The sequence below is a fragment of the Peromyscus californicus genome, unplaced genomic scaffold (assembly GCF_007827085.1).
Source record: "Peromyscus californicus insignis strain IS unplaced genomic scaffold, ASM782708v3 Scaffold_21__1_contigs__length_65335640, whole genome shotgun sequence".
Classification (NCBI taxonomy): domain Eukaryota; kingdom Metazoa; phylum Chordata; class Mammalia; order Rodentia; family Cricetidae; genus Peromyscus; species Peromyscus californicus.
Genome location: NW_026294514.1, coordinates 31236461 through 31253700, shown reverse-complemented (window position 1 = coordinate 31253700; position 17240 = coordinate 31236461). Strand labels below are relative to the sequence as shown.

General features: G+C 44.7%; 1 protein-coding gene across 2 annotated transcripts in view; it reads right to left on the bottom strand.

The window, feature by feature from the left end:
* Sgpp2 (sphingosine-1-phosphate phosphatase 2) overlaps positions 1-17240 on the bottom strand; it is a 113853-nt gene that overhangs the window by 27628 nt on the left and 68985 nt on the right. The window lies entirely within an intron of this gene.

Sequence of the window (17240 nt, the reverse complement as noted above, 5' to 3'; positions counted from 1 at the left end):
TTAAGATTTAACCACAGAAGTAACTGTTCTTATAAAACATTTCACTAAGCATTTTTTTTTTTTTTTTTTTTTTTTTTTTTGGTTTTTTGAGACAGGGTTTCTCTGTGTAGCTTTGGTGCCTGTCCTGGATTTTGCTCTGCAGACCAGGCTGGGCTCGAACTCACAGAGATCCACCTGGCTCTGCCTCCTGAGTGCTGGGATTAAAGGTGTGCACCACCACCACCCTGCTGCATTTTTTAAAAAAGCTATTGTCACTCCTGGTAGATGTAGGGAAGATGCCAGATAGAATTAAATTTCACTTAGAAAGCTATAAAATAAATAGTATGGGCATTCTGAGACTGATAGCAATGAGAAGTCAACCTGGAATTTGTGCAAAGATTTTTTCCCCCCCATGAGACCATTGAATGAAGAAATTTCCCTCATCATTTTAAAATATTATTTTTGTTTTGGATATATTTATTTTATGTACATGAGTGTTTTGCTTGCATGTATATATCTGTACTATGTGCTTGGTGACTGCAAAGTTCAGAAAAGGGCATGAGATTCCCTGGAACTAGAGTTACTGACGGTTGTGAGCTGCCCTGTGGGTGCTGGGAATAGAACCCGGGTCCTCCGCAGGAGCAGCCAGTGCACTGAACTGCTGAGCCATCTATCCAGCTCCCACACAATCTTTTTTTTTTCTTTCTAAGTAGACGCTAGAAATCAAGATTTGCTGTTCATGCTCTCTAAAACTGAATGAATGAGGCTGTTAACCACAGACTCATTTTTTTTGGTCAAAGAGCTTTATGTGGCCATCCCATGATCTTTGGAAGAGGAGACAAGAGCAGCATGGTTGCCCAAGTCCAACCTTTGCAACACAACTCATGGTCTGAGGGTTGTTAGAGACTGTACCACTGGAAGTGGGCCCCTCTCTCTGCCCCTTTCCTTTCCTCTCTTCCACCTTCCTCCCCTTCATTTCCTCTTTCTTTCCTCCCTTCTTCTCTCCATTCCGTCCACCTGAGGTGTTCTGTCTCTCCCCCTCCCTCCCTCCCTCCCTCTCTCTCCCCTCCCTCCCTCCTTCCCTCCCTCCCTCCTCTTCAGACCTTTGTCAGTGTGGGAGCTCAGGACCTCTTTCTGGCAGAAGAGTCTCCTGCACAGGTCAGTGTGTCAATGGCTTTAGTCATGAACCTCCTCATTGTAACTATGGCAATAGTATCCATGTTACCACGGCCTCATTTACCTTCTAGTGGGTGGGGTCATCTTGCTTTGGAATGGAACTCTTACGAGGGACTATTTCAAAATTATTTGGATTAGCCAACTAATTGCCAGGAATTTCCACATTCTGGGGCTTCCTTTCCACATTTCAAGTGGCAGGTTAATCTGGAGCTGCATCCCCACAGGAGGCACTGTGCCTGGGTTAGAACTCAGCAGGCCAAATCCCCAGGCTGTAAAGCCTCAGGGACAATCACTCTGAATCCCATCACTGTAATTTCCAATGGACTTTGAAACGCAGCCTCTTAACCATCTCTTATTACCAGAACAACTCTCCTGGAGAGCCACTCTTTGCATGTCCCCCCCCTCCCTCCTGGGAACCTGTAAAACCACATCCAGCTATTATCTAGGGAGGTGGCAAATACTATCGACTACTAAGAATTTCTGGGAGCTGCCTAAATACACCCCAACTCTGCCCCTTCCTCACCAACGTCAACAAAACATCAGACACAAATGACAGTCTAGCTCACTCAAAATAACTGAGAAGGCTCACAGACTGGAAGCCTTAAAATCATAACATCAGGAGAGACTGGGTAGCCCTCACTTGGACCAAACTTAATTTCCTTGAAGCTTACAAGTCCCTTTGACTTCATTTCTATTTTCCTTTCTAGGCTCAAAGGATGTTTGGAATTAGGACAATTGTTTACTTCACTTAACAAACTCACAGGGTAGAGCTCTGTCCCTGCAACTGCTACTTAGGACAACCTGGTGTCAGCTTGGCCTTGAGTAGGAAAAGGGCCGCATACAGTCTCACCAAACATACAACAGAAACAAACAAACAAAAACTCCTTTAACAAAAAGTTATCCACAGAGCTCTGAGGGTGCACCCTCTAGGTGGGGTCTGTGGTGTTATTGTGTTTCCCAATATATCGTGCACCCTAATAAATTTATCTGGGGTCAGAGAACAGAACAGCCACTAGACAGATATAGAGGCCAGAAAATGGTGGCACTCACACCTTTAATCCTAGCCTTCTGGAGGCAGAGATCCATTTGGATCTCTGCGAGTTCAAAGCCATACTGGAAACAGCCAGACATGGTGACTCACGCCTTCAATCCCAGGAAGTGATGGCAGAAAGCAGAAAGGTATATAAGGCGTGAAAACCAGGAACTAAGCTGGTTAAGCTTTTAGGCTTTGGAGCAACAGTTCAGCTGAGATTCATTCTGGATGAGGACTCAGGGGCTTCCAGTCTGAGGAAACAGGATCAGCTGAGGAATTGGCAAGGTGAGGTGGCTGTGGCTTATTCTGCTTCTCTGATTTTCCAGCATTCACCCCAATACCTGGCTCCAGGTTTGTTTTTATTAATAAGATCTTTTAAGATTCATGCTACAGGGGTCCTATTGGGAGCTGATGGAACCTTAGGCTGTGGGACCTAGTAAGAGGAAGTTAGGTCCTTCCATTGTATTTTTCCCCTTTCTCTTTGCTTCCTGGCCATCATGAGGTGAGCAGCTTCCTCTACCAGCACATGCTGCCTCACCCACCATAAAGCCAAAACAACAGGGTTTATAGATTTCAAACTTTCAAAACTGCAAATCAGAATAAATATTCCCTTTGTGTAAGTTGTTTATCTCAGGTATTTTGTTACAGTAGCAGAAAGCTAACCCCAACAGTACATGCAGAAAGACACTTGGGTCCAAAGACCCAAGGGCTGAGTATTAAGGGAAATGACTTAATTCAGATGAGTGCTGTGGATCTCACTCTGCATGCTGTGAATGTGTTGCTCTGATTTGGTTGATAAATAAAACGCTGATTGGCCATTAGCCAGGCAGGAAGTATAGTATAGGTGGGATAAGCAGAGAAGAGAATTTTGGGAACAGGAAGGCCGAGTCAGGAGCCACCAGTCAAACACAGAGAAAGCACGATGTAAAGGCAGAACTGAAAAAAGTTACCAAGCCACGTGGCTAAACATAAATAAAAATTATGGATTAGTTTAAATGTAAGAGCTAGTCAGTGGTAGGCCTGAGCTAATGGCCAAACAGTTCTAATTAATACAAGCTTCTGAGTGATTATTTTATAAATGGCTATGGGGTCTGTGGGGCTGGACAGGACTGGGAAAAACTAGCTACAGATGAGTGAAGGGAAAGAGGTGTCTAGGTTGCAAGGACAGGATGAGCAAAGGCTTGGTATAAGGGACAGTGGGGAGTGTAGGGGGAGTTGCAAGAAGGCCAGAACTACCGGGTTGAACAAATGAGGCACACCAGCACACATCTACTTGGAATGGCTAAGGCAAATGGAAGCAAGCACATCAGGCAGTAGCAGAGATAAAGCATTCTCGAGCTCTTCTTAGACACTGAGAAAATCCAAATGCGCAACCACTCTGGAAAAGTCTGGCAGTTTCTAAAGACATTAGGTATACTTTCATCGCATGATCCAGCCACACCACCCTAGACATTTACTCCAGACAAATGAGACCATATGCCACACAAAGGTTTGCCGATGAATGTTCACTGCATGTGTTTTTGAAGCATAGTCCCAAGCTGGAAACAGCTCAACTCCACCAGAAGGTGAGTAAAATGTGGTGTCGCCATACACTTGAATGCTACCAAGAGAAAACAAAAACCTGAGCAGTGGACGTATATTTACAGTAGAGGCGAAGCTCAGAACAATGTCGCAGAACGAAGCGATAGATGAGCAAGCGGCGCGGCTGAATACTTCTATTTATATAGCATTCTTAAAAATGCGACCCGACCTCCGTGTCTAGCAGATACCTTTATATCAAGGGTACAGCTAGAGTGGGGAATCTCAGGAATGGTTGGAGGGAGAGCAATTAAGAAAATACTGCAGAATCGAGGTGGAGAGACACCAGTGCAATGCAGGCCAGCAGCGGGGAGAGATTCGAAAAATGCTTTGTGTTGCTTTTTCTTTTTAATCATGTAACAATATTGAGTAGGTTTATAGCGGTCAGGAGAACAACTAGGGAGGAGTCATGGTAGTAAGACGAAAGAAAGAAGGTGAAGGAATATGACCCTAGAGCCTACCAGGTATGTGGAAGTGCTTTTCGGGATGAGAAGAATTAGCCACCAGTTCTTAGCATCAGTGGATGCTCTCCAGGTTAGCTGTGATTATAGGTACCACTAGCATGGCTAGGGGAGGAGGCTGAGGATGCTAACTGCTTCCTGATAAACAGGACCATACTACTTGGTGAAAACTGGTCTTAGGTGACCCTCGTGTTTCCACCAGGTAAAAAGTCTATTGCGCCGGGCGGTGGTGACGCACGCCTTTAATCCCAGCACTCGGGAGGCAGAGCCAGGCGGATCTCTGTGAGTTCGAGGCCAGCCTGGTCTACAAAGTGAGTTCCAGGAAAGGCGCAAAGCTACACAGAGAAACCCTGTCTCGAAAAACCAAAAAAAAAAAAAAAAGTCTATTGCAGCACTCTAGTCTGAAGACTCTGCTGGACAAGTAAATACTAAATATATTTCAAAACACAATTTGACCATGCACCAGCATTTCCAAGGCTGCTGCTGTGGGTAGGAACTGGGGGAAGGTTGGGCCCTGGCTTATTTGAGCTTTATCAGGGTTTCTCACTGTCGGGGCAAATGCTGTTCATTGGATTTGTGGCTTCTGCATGACACTCTGTGCCCCAGGCATGGCACTTGGTATACTCGGATGCCCCAAACAGAAGACCAGATTCAAAGGCTCATCCACCCTATGAAGTATTCTCCTGTAGACATGCCCAAGCAATGATGGAGTTTAAAGTGATTCACGGCCTACTAAGCTTAAAAGAATACATGTGTGGGAGGCTCGGCTACCCAATAAATCTATACCATGTACTTAGAACCTAAAAGACGTTAGTATGTTGTTTAGATGGCTAGACCTAAAAGACAAACACATTGTATGATTCTGTTCCTATAAATGTCCAGATTAGATTGGGCATGGAGGCCAGATGTCTGAAATCAGAAGTCCGCTGATCCATGCTCACACCGAGGCTCCTGGGCAGAGTTCTTTCTTTGCCTCTTCCAGTTTCTGGTGGCTGTGAGCACTTCTTGATGAGTGGACAGCTCATTACAGTCCCTGTCTCTGGAGTAACATGGCTTCCTCCTCTTCTGTCTGTGTCAACCTGCCTTTCCCTTCTGCCCATCTGTTGACATCTGTTAGACTGGCCCAACTGGAGAATCTCAGATGAACATCCCAAGATGTTCCCCCCACTTATGTCCATCAGAACCCTCTTCCCTAAAGATAATACTCACATGTTCCGGGGTTTAGGATTTGGCATGTGTTTTGGGAGACCACCATTCAACCCACTATACTCAGAAAGCAGTTGGTGAATTACTAAGAAAAAGGCACTATACTGGTTTGGGAAATAATATGCAGAACAATATAGACAAGGTCTTTTTTATTTTTTTCACAGAGCATCTGGCCAAAAGGATGCTTGGCTTCACTGCATTTTATTGGATTAATACAAAGCACTATGCTTTATGAAAATAGAGTGCAGGGGCTCTGGCTCCATGGAAGAGAGTTTGCCTGTCACGTTCCATGGGTTTGGTTCCCAGCACTGAAGAAAACAAATGGAGGTGGTGTATTTGACAGCATTGAGGGGGAAAAACAGTTGAGTCTGAGACTTCAAATGTTCAACATCATATGTCATTGATTATACATTACATTAGAAGTGAGGCCCAGCTTTGTACATATTAGAGTGGCCAAAGTCCAAAAACCTGACAGTACCACATGCTGGCAAGGATACAATATAAAAGAAACACCCACTCTTCACTGGTGGGAGAGCAAAATAGTAAGAGCACTTTGGAAGACGATTTGGAATTTTATTTTACAAAGTTAGACATACAAGTTTGGGAATCATACTTGGCATTTATCCAAATGAGTAGGAAAATTTATATATATACATATATATATATATGTGTGTGTGTATATATATGTATATATAAACTTTACACATGGGTGTTTATAGAAGCTCTATTCATAATGACCAAAACTTAGGAACAAATGAGATATTTTTAGTAGAATATACATGTAAATATGTATATGTGTATGTATGTATATACATACATCCATACATTGTGGTACATTCCAAGACTGGAATATTTTTCAGCACTCGAGAGAAATGAGTGATCCAGCCCCCAAAGGCATGGAGCAACCTTAGATCCATATTACTAAGCAAAAGAAGCTCGTCTAAGCAGGCTACACATGTGGTTCTAACTATATTACTACATTCAGGGAAAAGCCAAACTGTGAAGACTGTGGGTGGGGGTAGAGAGACGGAAAGACGAGCGGAGAGCACAGAGTCTGTTTATGGCAGAGAGACCGTTCTGTTTGATACTCTGGATGATAAATGTGTGTCGTTGTCGATTGGTCACAACCCAAGGAACATAAACCATCAAGAGTGAAGCTTAATGTCAACTATTAACTTTGGGTGACCAGCATGTGTCAATGAAGGGTCACTAGTTACAGGAAAGGCATCACTCTGTGGGGGATGCTCTCAGTAGGAGCAGAGAGCATAGGACAGCTCTGTAAATTTTGCCCAGTTTTATTGTCAACTTACAACTGACCTAAAAAAACTAAAGTCTATTTAAAATCAGAAGACAACTATTTCTTCATTTATGTCTCAGTTAAAGAGTCTAATGATTAACCTAACAGTGCTCCCCATGAAGAAAGGACTTCTCTCTGTATTGTTGAAGGCCCTCCTACCTAAAGGGATCCAATTAACCGCCACCATCCATCCTGCTACTTTGGGATACGGCCCTAAAGGCCTGGCCATAAAGGCAAAAATCCAGGAGGAGGCAACCCAGGGGGGAATTTCCGCTCACTAATGGCTTCAGCAAACTAGCTAGGTCACACTTCATGCTGCTTTGAGATGGTCAGGGGTTTGGTAGGGTTTGATGACAGGTATTAACTTTTTTCTTCCCTTTTCTGTTTATTTTTTCTTGCTCACTTACAATCTCTTTTTGGGTATGTAGTATATGCATTAGTGTTCACATGGGTGGGGGATGTGTGCACATGGGTGGGGGCATGTATGCACATGGGTGGGGCATGTGTGCACATGGATGGGGCATGTGTGCACATGGGAGGAGGCCCGAGGTCAATGTCAGGTATCTTCCTCAGTTGCTCTCTTTATTTTTTGAGGCGGGATTACTCACTGAATTTGGAGCTCACATTTTCCCCTGCACTGGCTGGCTATCTACCCCCCAACCCCCCCAGGACCTTCCTGCATCTCCCCAGACCCAGTACCGGGGCTAGAGGCATGCACCGCACCCAGCATGTATGTGGGTGCTGAGGACTGAGCTCAGGTCCCCGTCCATGTGTGGTAAGCACTTTATGACTGTGATCAGGTTGTCCCCTGCTCTCAGGTACTCCAGTATTGGGGAGAAGACCGGCTTTCCAGGCTGTCCCTTGCCCTGAGGGACTCCAATTTACAAGCATCTTTTGATTTCAGCTTTAGGGTAGATGATGACTGTGTGCCTGGATACACCAGCAAACACCACCATCTGTCTGGCACCAACCATGTGGCATAGATTGATAAATGACTATTTCCTGGGGAGGTAGTGGGGGGCCACATGGGCACATTAAAGTCATGTCAGAGAAACCTTGCCCAAGAACTTATTGGACACACGACTAACAAAAGAGTATAACTCCCTTACTTGGCCCCATGAACATCCACCCCTATGATGGTAACAACATCACCGACCTGTCAGCTGTCGCCAAGGACCAATAGGTAAAGGGCTCCTAACATTCCCAAGGACCACAGCTCAGATTGGTTGCTGGTCCTACTCAACTGTTGCTCCGCCCAGCCTCATGCTTGCCTGCCTGGACCTGCCACCCATCAGTCTACCCATTCTGCCTTTGGGGCCGGGCCCTTCCCTTTTACCTCACAGACGGCCTCGACTCTGCGTTCTCACCCCTCCATCCTGACTCCACGGCAGTCTGACTTAGAGGCAGCTGCTCTCCTGGCGGCTAGTTTGGGGTCTTTCTCTTCTCAATACAAGCTCCATCTACATCTCTATCAAGTTACTTCTGGAAGCTCCTGAGACTCTGTTACAGCCTCTTCAACTTTGTTGCATCCATTCTGTAACTCAGACATGCACGTGTGCACGTGTGTGTGTGCCTGTGTGTGTGTGTGTGTGTGTGTGTCTGTGTGTATTTACTGTGTGATATGATATGAGAGTTAATATTAGTAATTAATATTGGAATAAAGGAACCTGTGTGTTTGCCTTGACTGGATTACCAAGGAAAGTGGGATTATCAGGCAAATTGCTACCTTTAAACTACTGACATTATGGAAAGACACAAACGTGTTCATCTGTCTTCCTAGCACAGCACACTCATGACCATCAACCCGCTGAGCCCTCTCCTCTCCCCAGCCCTTAACCTGTTGTGTTACTTCACTCTGCCTGCAACATGAACGACGCACAGGTGGACAGACGTGGTTCTCAGATCAATGGCAGCCCACTGGACCAACTCTCCCGGTGTGAACCTCACCCGCACGCTGTAAAAGAACGCCCAACACACACCTGTCCTAGGAGGCTGGACTTCTAAGGATCTGGGAGAGAAGCTGGCTCCCTTTCTCCTAGAGTGCCAGCCTTCTCTATTACCACCCAGAATGACAATTCTCCCGTGTCTGTGTCTAACACATCCTCACTTAGTGTGGCTTTACTTTTCACTGTAGCGTAAATGAAGGAAACCTTGTTTAGGAAAGAGAGGATTCCTGAAACTACTTTGTTATGAGTGAAGCAGCTCTAGGAGTTCTGAAAGCAGAACTATCCATGCACATCTTTCCTGGCCATCCCAGCCTGTCCTTCCCATAGAGTACTCCCAACCCCATGTTGTGGGGGAAGCCAAAGCAGCTGCAGAGGCCCTTTTCAAAGGATACATACACACACACACACACACACACACACACACACACACACACACACACACACACACATGCACACACGCACCTTGACAAACCCTAACATCTTTCTTCTTTCTGGCTACACCTGGTGCCTCCTTTACCATGGAACATCATATCCAAGAGATCTATGGTTAAATACCAGGGCGACAGGTGTGCTCACGTCAAGACTTTGTTATAATCATTCACCAACTGTTGGAGACCAGAGAACAGGGAACGTTAACCTAGAAGCATAGCTTTTCCATCAGTTTACACCCATTCTGTTTCTCAGTGTGCCTGTGTGTGTGTGTGCGTGTGTGTGTGCGCGCGCGCATTGCGCGTGCATGCGTGCATGTGTGTGTGTGTGTGTGTGTGCATGTAAATGTGTGTATGTGAATGTAGAGGCCAGCTATCAATGGCTCCTCTATCCCACTTCTTTTTGTGGGGGTGGGGGTGTGAGACGAAGTCTCTTACACAGCCTTGGCTGTCCGGGAACGCACTGTGTAGACCAGGTTGGCCTCAAACTCACAGAGATCTGCCTGCATCTACTTCCTGAGTACAGAGATTAAAGATGTGTGCCACCACACAGGGCTCCATTCCATTATTTCTTCTTCTTCCTCCTCCTCCTCCTCCTCCTCCTCTTCCTTCCTCCTTCTCCTCCTCCTTCTTCTTTTTGGTTTTTTGAGACCGGGTGTCTCTGGTTGTCCTGGAACTCACTCTGTAGACCAGGCTGGCCTCAAACCCACAGAGATCTGCCCACCTCTGCGTCCCTGAGTGCTGGGATTGTGTGCGCCACCATCACCCAGCCCATTCCATTTCTTAATACATCCCAATCGGTCTCATTCTACTCAGATTACTGACATAGGTCATGATCAGGGACCAGTCCACTCCTAGGCTTCTGATCAAGAGAACAATAACACAGAAATTTATACAGATGTTTGTGCTGTCTGTTGTTTCAAAAGCCTTCTCACTAATGTGAAATGTCCACAGTGATCAGAAAGAGAGACAGAGGTTAACCCTTTCTTAGAGCTGGGGGTGGGGGTACCAGGGGGTGGATTCTTCTGGAACTGATGAAAATGTTCCAGAGATAAATAATTCTGCTTCATAAATATACTGAACCACACAGTTTAATGGGTAATGACCATATATATTCATTGTATATGTGATGGGTTTCATTAAGACTTCTTCATTGAAGTAGATCATATACTCTGATCATTAAGGAGATGATATTATAATAATAAATAAAGGTGATTTATATTATATTATATTATATTATATTATATTATATTATATTATATTATATTATATTATATTATATTATATTGTTGCAGGTGAGAGAGAGAGAGAGAGAAGGGGGTAGGGGAGACAGTTCTGCATATTGTGCAAACCTGAAAACCTGAGTTTGATCCTGAAACCCACATATAGAGACAGATATGGTGCTACATATTTCTAGTCCTAGCAGCCCTACAGGGAGATGGGAGGTGGAGACAGAACTGGCTGGAAGCTCACAGGCACTATCTTAGAGTATAGTGTGTAGAATAAATAAGAGTGACCCTTCCTCAGCAAGATGGAAGGAGAGGATCGACTCCTGAAAGCTGTCCTCTGCCCTCTACGTGCAGAGAATGACATGTGTGTGCCACACTTGCACATGCACACAGACACATAATAATACAGGAAAAAAGAAACCAGAGCTCACAATGGGCCTCTTCTACGTGTCCTTGAATGCCCTTGTTCCCAAACTGACAATGTTGCTATTGACAATGCCTGCGACTCCTGGTGTCACTAGTAGCAAGCTATTGGGATTATGAATATTCATTTCCTCATCCCATTTAGCCCCTCTACTGACCCCTAGTTCCACAGAGCACCCAGACTACACAGAATCCACTCACTGAGAAATCATCTCCTCAGCATCACGGGTGTGGAAGTTTCTTTATGATCATGTTGCAGTCATGGAGTCTACAAGTCCACAACTTCCCAGGCCTCCTTAGCTGGTGGTCCTGTTGGCTTGGAGTTCGGTTTTGTTTTGTTTATTTGTATCCCTCCTGGAATACACCCTGCTCTGTAGCCTCTCATTTTGCTTTAGGGAATGAATTAAAAGCAGTTATTTGGAACATTCTAGAGGCCTACTATCCACCAGGAAAAGTTCTCAAATGGTGAATGTCCGTTCAGACTTCTGGATTTAATTTTATTAATAACAATAATTAAAAAATAAACAGAGCCCTTTAACTATGTGTGTGATGGGGGTCTGTAGGGGTGTGTGAGTTTGTGTGTGGGAGTCCATGGAAGAAACAATTGTCATTTCAAACTAATAAAAACTATACTCAAGCCGGAGGCATCAAAGTAAGGAAATGGAGCAAACACCTCACACCACAGGAGAAAACAGAAAACCAGGCCTTACATACCTGAGTTCTATAGAAATACATAAAGCAGCCAGGCGGTGGTGGCATATGCCTTTAATCCCAGCACTTGGGAGGCAGAGGCAGGTGGATTTTTGTGGGTTCAAGGCCAGTCTGGTCTGCAAAGTGAGTTCCAGGACAGCCAAGACTACACAGAGAAACCCTGTCTCATTAAAAACAAAACAAAACAAAACAAAACATATATATAAAGCCAAAGCACAAATGGGAGGTGAGAAAAAAGAAATAATTCAGTTATGATGCTTTTTCTTCCCAATACTCCATTTGATCAAGTTCAGACCTGCTGATGAAGTTTTGAAAAGAAACACTAAAGGTACAAAAATTAATAATGCAGAGATGTGGTGTGTATATCAGGAAAGTTACTTCAAGGCCCTCGACAGACAACAGCTTACTCTTGTGTAGGGATGGCATGACTGTGATGTTCACATTACCTCTGTTTTACAGATGTAGAACCTGACATGTAGACATGTCTTGCAACAGTAGAACAGAGGAGCTGAACTTGACCTTTCAAACGCCATCTTTTTACTGCATCCCACCATCTAGCACCTGACAAACTCACTACACCTGTAAGTCAGATGGGAGCAGATACGGTACCTGAAAACAGAGATGGGTCCTCACATAGCCCAGGTTCTACCTTAATGCAGTAGAACCATCTCGATCTCAGTGGAGGCCATTAGGGGCTGAGTGGTGAAGATGTTCACATTTGGTGAGAAAACTACCATGTAGCACGAATTTCAAATGGTCTTATTAATAAAAAACAGACCTTGCCTTGGAGGAGGCGAGAATGGGGGTTGCATGTGGGGGAAGGCTGGGGGATGGGAGGAGGGAGGACAGGGGAATCCATGGCTGATATGTAGAATTAAATTAATTATAAAATAAAAATATTTATTAAAAAAAACCATGGGAGCCAGATATTGGGGTGAACGCTGGAAGATCAGAGAAACAGAACAGGCCACAGCTAACCTCACCTCGCCAACTTCTCAGCCGATTCTGTTTCCTCAAACTGGAAGCCTCTGAGTCCTCATCTGGAATGAGTCTCAGCTGAACTGCTGCTCAAAAGCCTAAAAGTTTAACCAGGCTCTAGTTTCTGGTCCTCACGCCTTATATACCTTTCTGCTTCCTGCCATCACTTCCTGGGATTAAAGGCATGAGTCACCATGCCTGGCTGTTTCCAGTGTGGCTTTGAACTCACAGAGATCTGGATGGATCTCAGCCTTCGGAATGCCAAGATTAAAGGTGTGTGTGTGCCACCATTTTCTGGCCTCTGTATCTAGTGGCTGTTCTGTTCTCTGACCCCAGATAAATTTATTAGGATGCACAAATGTTTTGGGGAACACAATAGCACCATACTACCAAATACTTGTCCCACCAAGGAATGGTCCAGAAGGCTGGGGCCAATCTTTCACTCCATGTTGGGTGTACAGCACATTTAAAGCAACCCTTACTGAGATTTTCAGTCCTAGGAGTCACACAACACATATGAAAAGAAAACTACACAGAAATACCTCTTTCAAATGAGCGAGCATCAAGCATCAGCAAAAGCCTGAAAACTGTAAATATGCATGATAGGACACCGGCTAAACAAATTACGCACATTTAAACATAATTACAGCTAAATGAGAAAACCAAGATGCAGTTGAGAATATATTTGGTTTCTATTTGCATATTTTAAAATGGATTTACATATAAATGTGTGTAGGCACAGGGGAAAACGGTTGGTAAGTCTGATAGGGTTTAGATGGAGTTCTAGGGTGGCAAAGAGGCATGCTTTGCATGGTGCATCTTGTGGGCTATTAGAGATTTTCATGCACATAACAATGACCTGCCTTCCCCAAGCAGCTAAGTTCATCCTTCGTCATCAAGCAGCAAGAGCAGCGTAATGACTAGCTCTCTTGTGTTGTCAAATCTGGTTTGGCAAACTTTTAAGTGGCCTATGTACAGATCTCGGATGGCGTCTTTCCTGTGGGCCTCCTACCAAGCCGGTTGAGAAGGTTTTTCTCATGTGCTTCAAGTTGACTCTTTCCCAAGTCTTTCTCAAAGTGCAATCGCTCACAAAACTTCCTCCCAGAGTCTTCCCTAGTCGTGTGACTCATGTTAATATTCCTTTAACATTGTTCTTTAAATTGGTGGAACATTTAATGGAACATTTATGAAACCATGGTCTTATATATGTGGTGTGAGTGTGTGTGTGTGTGTGTGTGTGTGTGTGTGTGTGTGTGTGTGTGTGTAAACATGTGCATGTGTGAGTTGCCCATGTACAAGCATGTAGAGGCCAGAGATCAATGTCCTGTGTCTTCTTCTATCCTAGTCTTTTGAGACTCAATCTCTCACTAAACCTGAAACTTGAGGCCAACAAGCTCTGGGGATCTACTTTTATCCTCCAGTGTTTAGGTTATCAACACATGGCCCCCATGCTTGGCTTTTAAATGGATGCTAGGGATCCAAGTTCAGATCCTCATACTTGTTCAGCAAGCACTTACCTATTTAGCTATCTCCTCAGCCCCCTGTGAGTTCATATATGAAACATGATTAATCTAAGATGTATATATTTAAACTAAAGAAATAAAACATCTTGCAGATTAACTGGGAATCAAACTTGTGTTATTACAATTACAGTTACCTATGACTAGAGGTAACTTATCTTTACATGTGACTGTGTCTAATGTATGGATATTCTATCTCTCAATCCCTACAATAAGCCCAGGATATGGTGAATGAACAAAAGCCAGCAGGAAATATACATACATTCCATGTTAGCCAAATTCTTGTTTTCTGAAATCTGGTGCTCAGTAGACTTAGAAGATCTTTTAAATTTTTTGCTATTAAAATTCATGCCACTAGATGGGCAGTTGAGGCAAAAGGATTATGTCTGAGGCCAGCCTTACACATAATGAGATAGGGTTTCCAAAGCCAAACATTCATACTACGTGCTATCTGAAGTTCAGAATCCAAGTAGAATCCAATGGTACCCAGGGAAACCTCTGTTTCATTGTGAAGACTCAGAAAAGATTTGTCTCTAAGAAGATGGTCATAAAAACAGATGCTTTCCTCACACCCCCTTCCAACATAAGCACAAACATCTGTAATCCTTCACAAAATAAGAAAATAACCCTGTAGGCTAAATTATTTGAGTTTTTGTAAGGTGTCTCAAATTTGCTGGGGATGGGGACAGAATTAGTTGGGAAAAAGCATGAATATCATCAAATGGGATTCCAGATCAGTATATCCTAGGACAAGTCTAGCTTCCAAAATTGTCTAGTCTTGAATTATCTCAAGACAAGAGGAGATGCAGGTGTATTTCCCTCTCTTGTCCTTTTACACAGGAAGCCCCCAGATGGAGGAGAGAGGTCCACTAAGTCTTGCTGACCCCATCAACCAAGAGCCTGACTTGAGGCTAAAGTCATTGACTCAGGGCCCTAGTATTCTGGCCAACCCACCAACTGTCCTTGTACACTTGATCAGGTATGTCTTTCAAGCTGGTCTTTTATAAAGAGGTGTTTTGTTTTGTTTTTTATGTGTAAGGGCCTCTCTATATGCTGGGCCACTCAAGCTGAAGCCTGAGAATGTCTGTCACAGGCCCACATTCCAATTGGAAGGCAGCATAGGTTTGAGGGATGGCCACACCAAAGAAATAAGAAAGACTGATTTCCAAGTGATTAGACTCTGAGGAATCTGACAGCAATGCCGCCCATCCCAGTTCTGATTTACATCCCCAGTGCCTCGGGGCTTGCTTTTCCCACGAGCAGTTAGCTGCACTGCTCTGAGAGAAGTCTGGACTCATGGTGCCAGCTCATGCAACTCCTGCTACAACCAACAGGATTAAAACTTCTTCCAAGAGGGAAACAGTGTTGGAGAAGCTCAGGGGCCTGTCAGAGAAAACTCCAGCCTCGCAGGGTTTCCATTTTAACAATGAACCAAATGGCAAGGACAAATAGGCAATCATCTCCAGGCTCTAAGGTCTATACATTCCTTGTCCAGAAAGTGGATGTTACCAGCCACATCTCCTCATGTTAAAACAGCCACATATATGTGGGGCAAGTATCAGCCCATGATGAGGTGCTCAGTCATCAGCAGCCTGCGGACAAACTGAATTACCAGCTAGACACTGAGCGGAAATGGAGAGCGAAGAGAACATATGAGGATTAAAAACTCAATATGAAGCCTAACAAGGTTATGAGATGCATAATTGCAGGAAGTAAGGAAGAAAATTCACTTAAGATGACGCAGTTTTGGGGAGGGCACCCTGGATGTGAGTCTGCTCGGGCAATCTAGGGGCACAGCCAAATGGACTCCTCCCATGATTTACCCAACATCTATTTCCATTGTCCACTTGATGTCATGGGCTGTGTTACCAACCCCGGGAAAAGCACGTTTCAAACTCACTTCTAACCACTGTCAGCATGGTACTCACAACCAGGAGTGACTGTCAACTACAGACAACAAAACTGTCTTAAAATTTAGACACTGAGTATTTGATTTTCTAAGACAGGGTCTCATTTATGTCGCTCTGGCTAATCTGAAACTCACCACATAGTCTAGGCTGGCTTCCAATGTTCTGGGATCCTCTAGCCTCTGCCTCCTGAGTGCTAGACTTATAGGTGTGTGTGTGTGTGTGTGTGATTTTGATACTCTCAAAATCAACAGCATGTTTGTCAAACTCCATCTGCTCTTCGGTGCTGTTAGTTTCTGATGATGCCGCCGCAGCAGCCTGCCTCTGTCGCCAAAGCAGTTACGTCATCACCCGTCACCAGGTGCCTCTCCACCATCTGCTGTGCGGCATGTGCACCCTTTAAAAGTGCCTGCCAGGCACAGCTCACTTTTTTTTGTCTCTTTGCCTCTTTCTCCTCTTTGCCTCTTCTTTTCTTCCCTTGCTTCTCTTCTCCCTCTTGTCCTTCTTTCTGCCTCTCTCACGTCCCCGCTCCGACATGGACTTTCCCTGGTTCACTGTCCCCCTCCCCCAATAAACCACTAACTCGGTGGCGGGTGGCGTTTTGCTTCGTGGCATAACTTGGCAGGGCCCGCCAAAAGGTACCCACTATCGCCTTTTTTTTTTTTTTTCTTCTTTTTCTTGGTTCTGCTTCACTTCTCTTCCTCCCGAGGTAAAAACAGAGGCCCTCGGGAGTCCTCACCAGTCCCCATCCTATCTTTCCGTCACCACACCACCCGGACCATGGACCTCACAGGTCAAAGTGTGCTGGTTCCTGATCTAGCCTCTCTCCTGAGGGCTGCCTCCGCCTCGTGACTCTCTTCCACGAGCTCTGACGTTCAAGTGGAGGCTCTCATCTCTCAGGGACGAACACCTCTCAGGCAGATTAACTGAAAGACTAGTTCGCTTGACCATGAGGCTTAATGCTGTCCGCTTAGCAACATCTTTTTTTTTTTTTACCACCCCCTTTCCCCCCAAAAAAGACATCAAGTTGCTGAGTTCAACCACAAACAACGTAACTTGCTAACTCCTGAATGAAGGGAGTTTAAAACCAAGACAGTGAATCTGAAAAGCTTTAGCAGTCATATAAGCATTCTTTAGCCCAGGATCCCTGAAAACCAGCTTTCTCATTCCTTTAGGCTACAAAGATGTTTGCTCAGCAAGCCGGTCTTTCCCCCTATCGCTTCCTCCCCTTCTTTGGCCGCGCCCCCTCTTTGGTCTTTGTGATAAGGATTCTCAGGGTAGAGAAGAAAGCCCTTCTCCCATGGGGTGAGATGACTTCCCTCCTGGAGAGCCAGTCTTTAAGTAGGAAGGGACAAAGGTCTGGGAGAG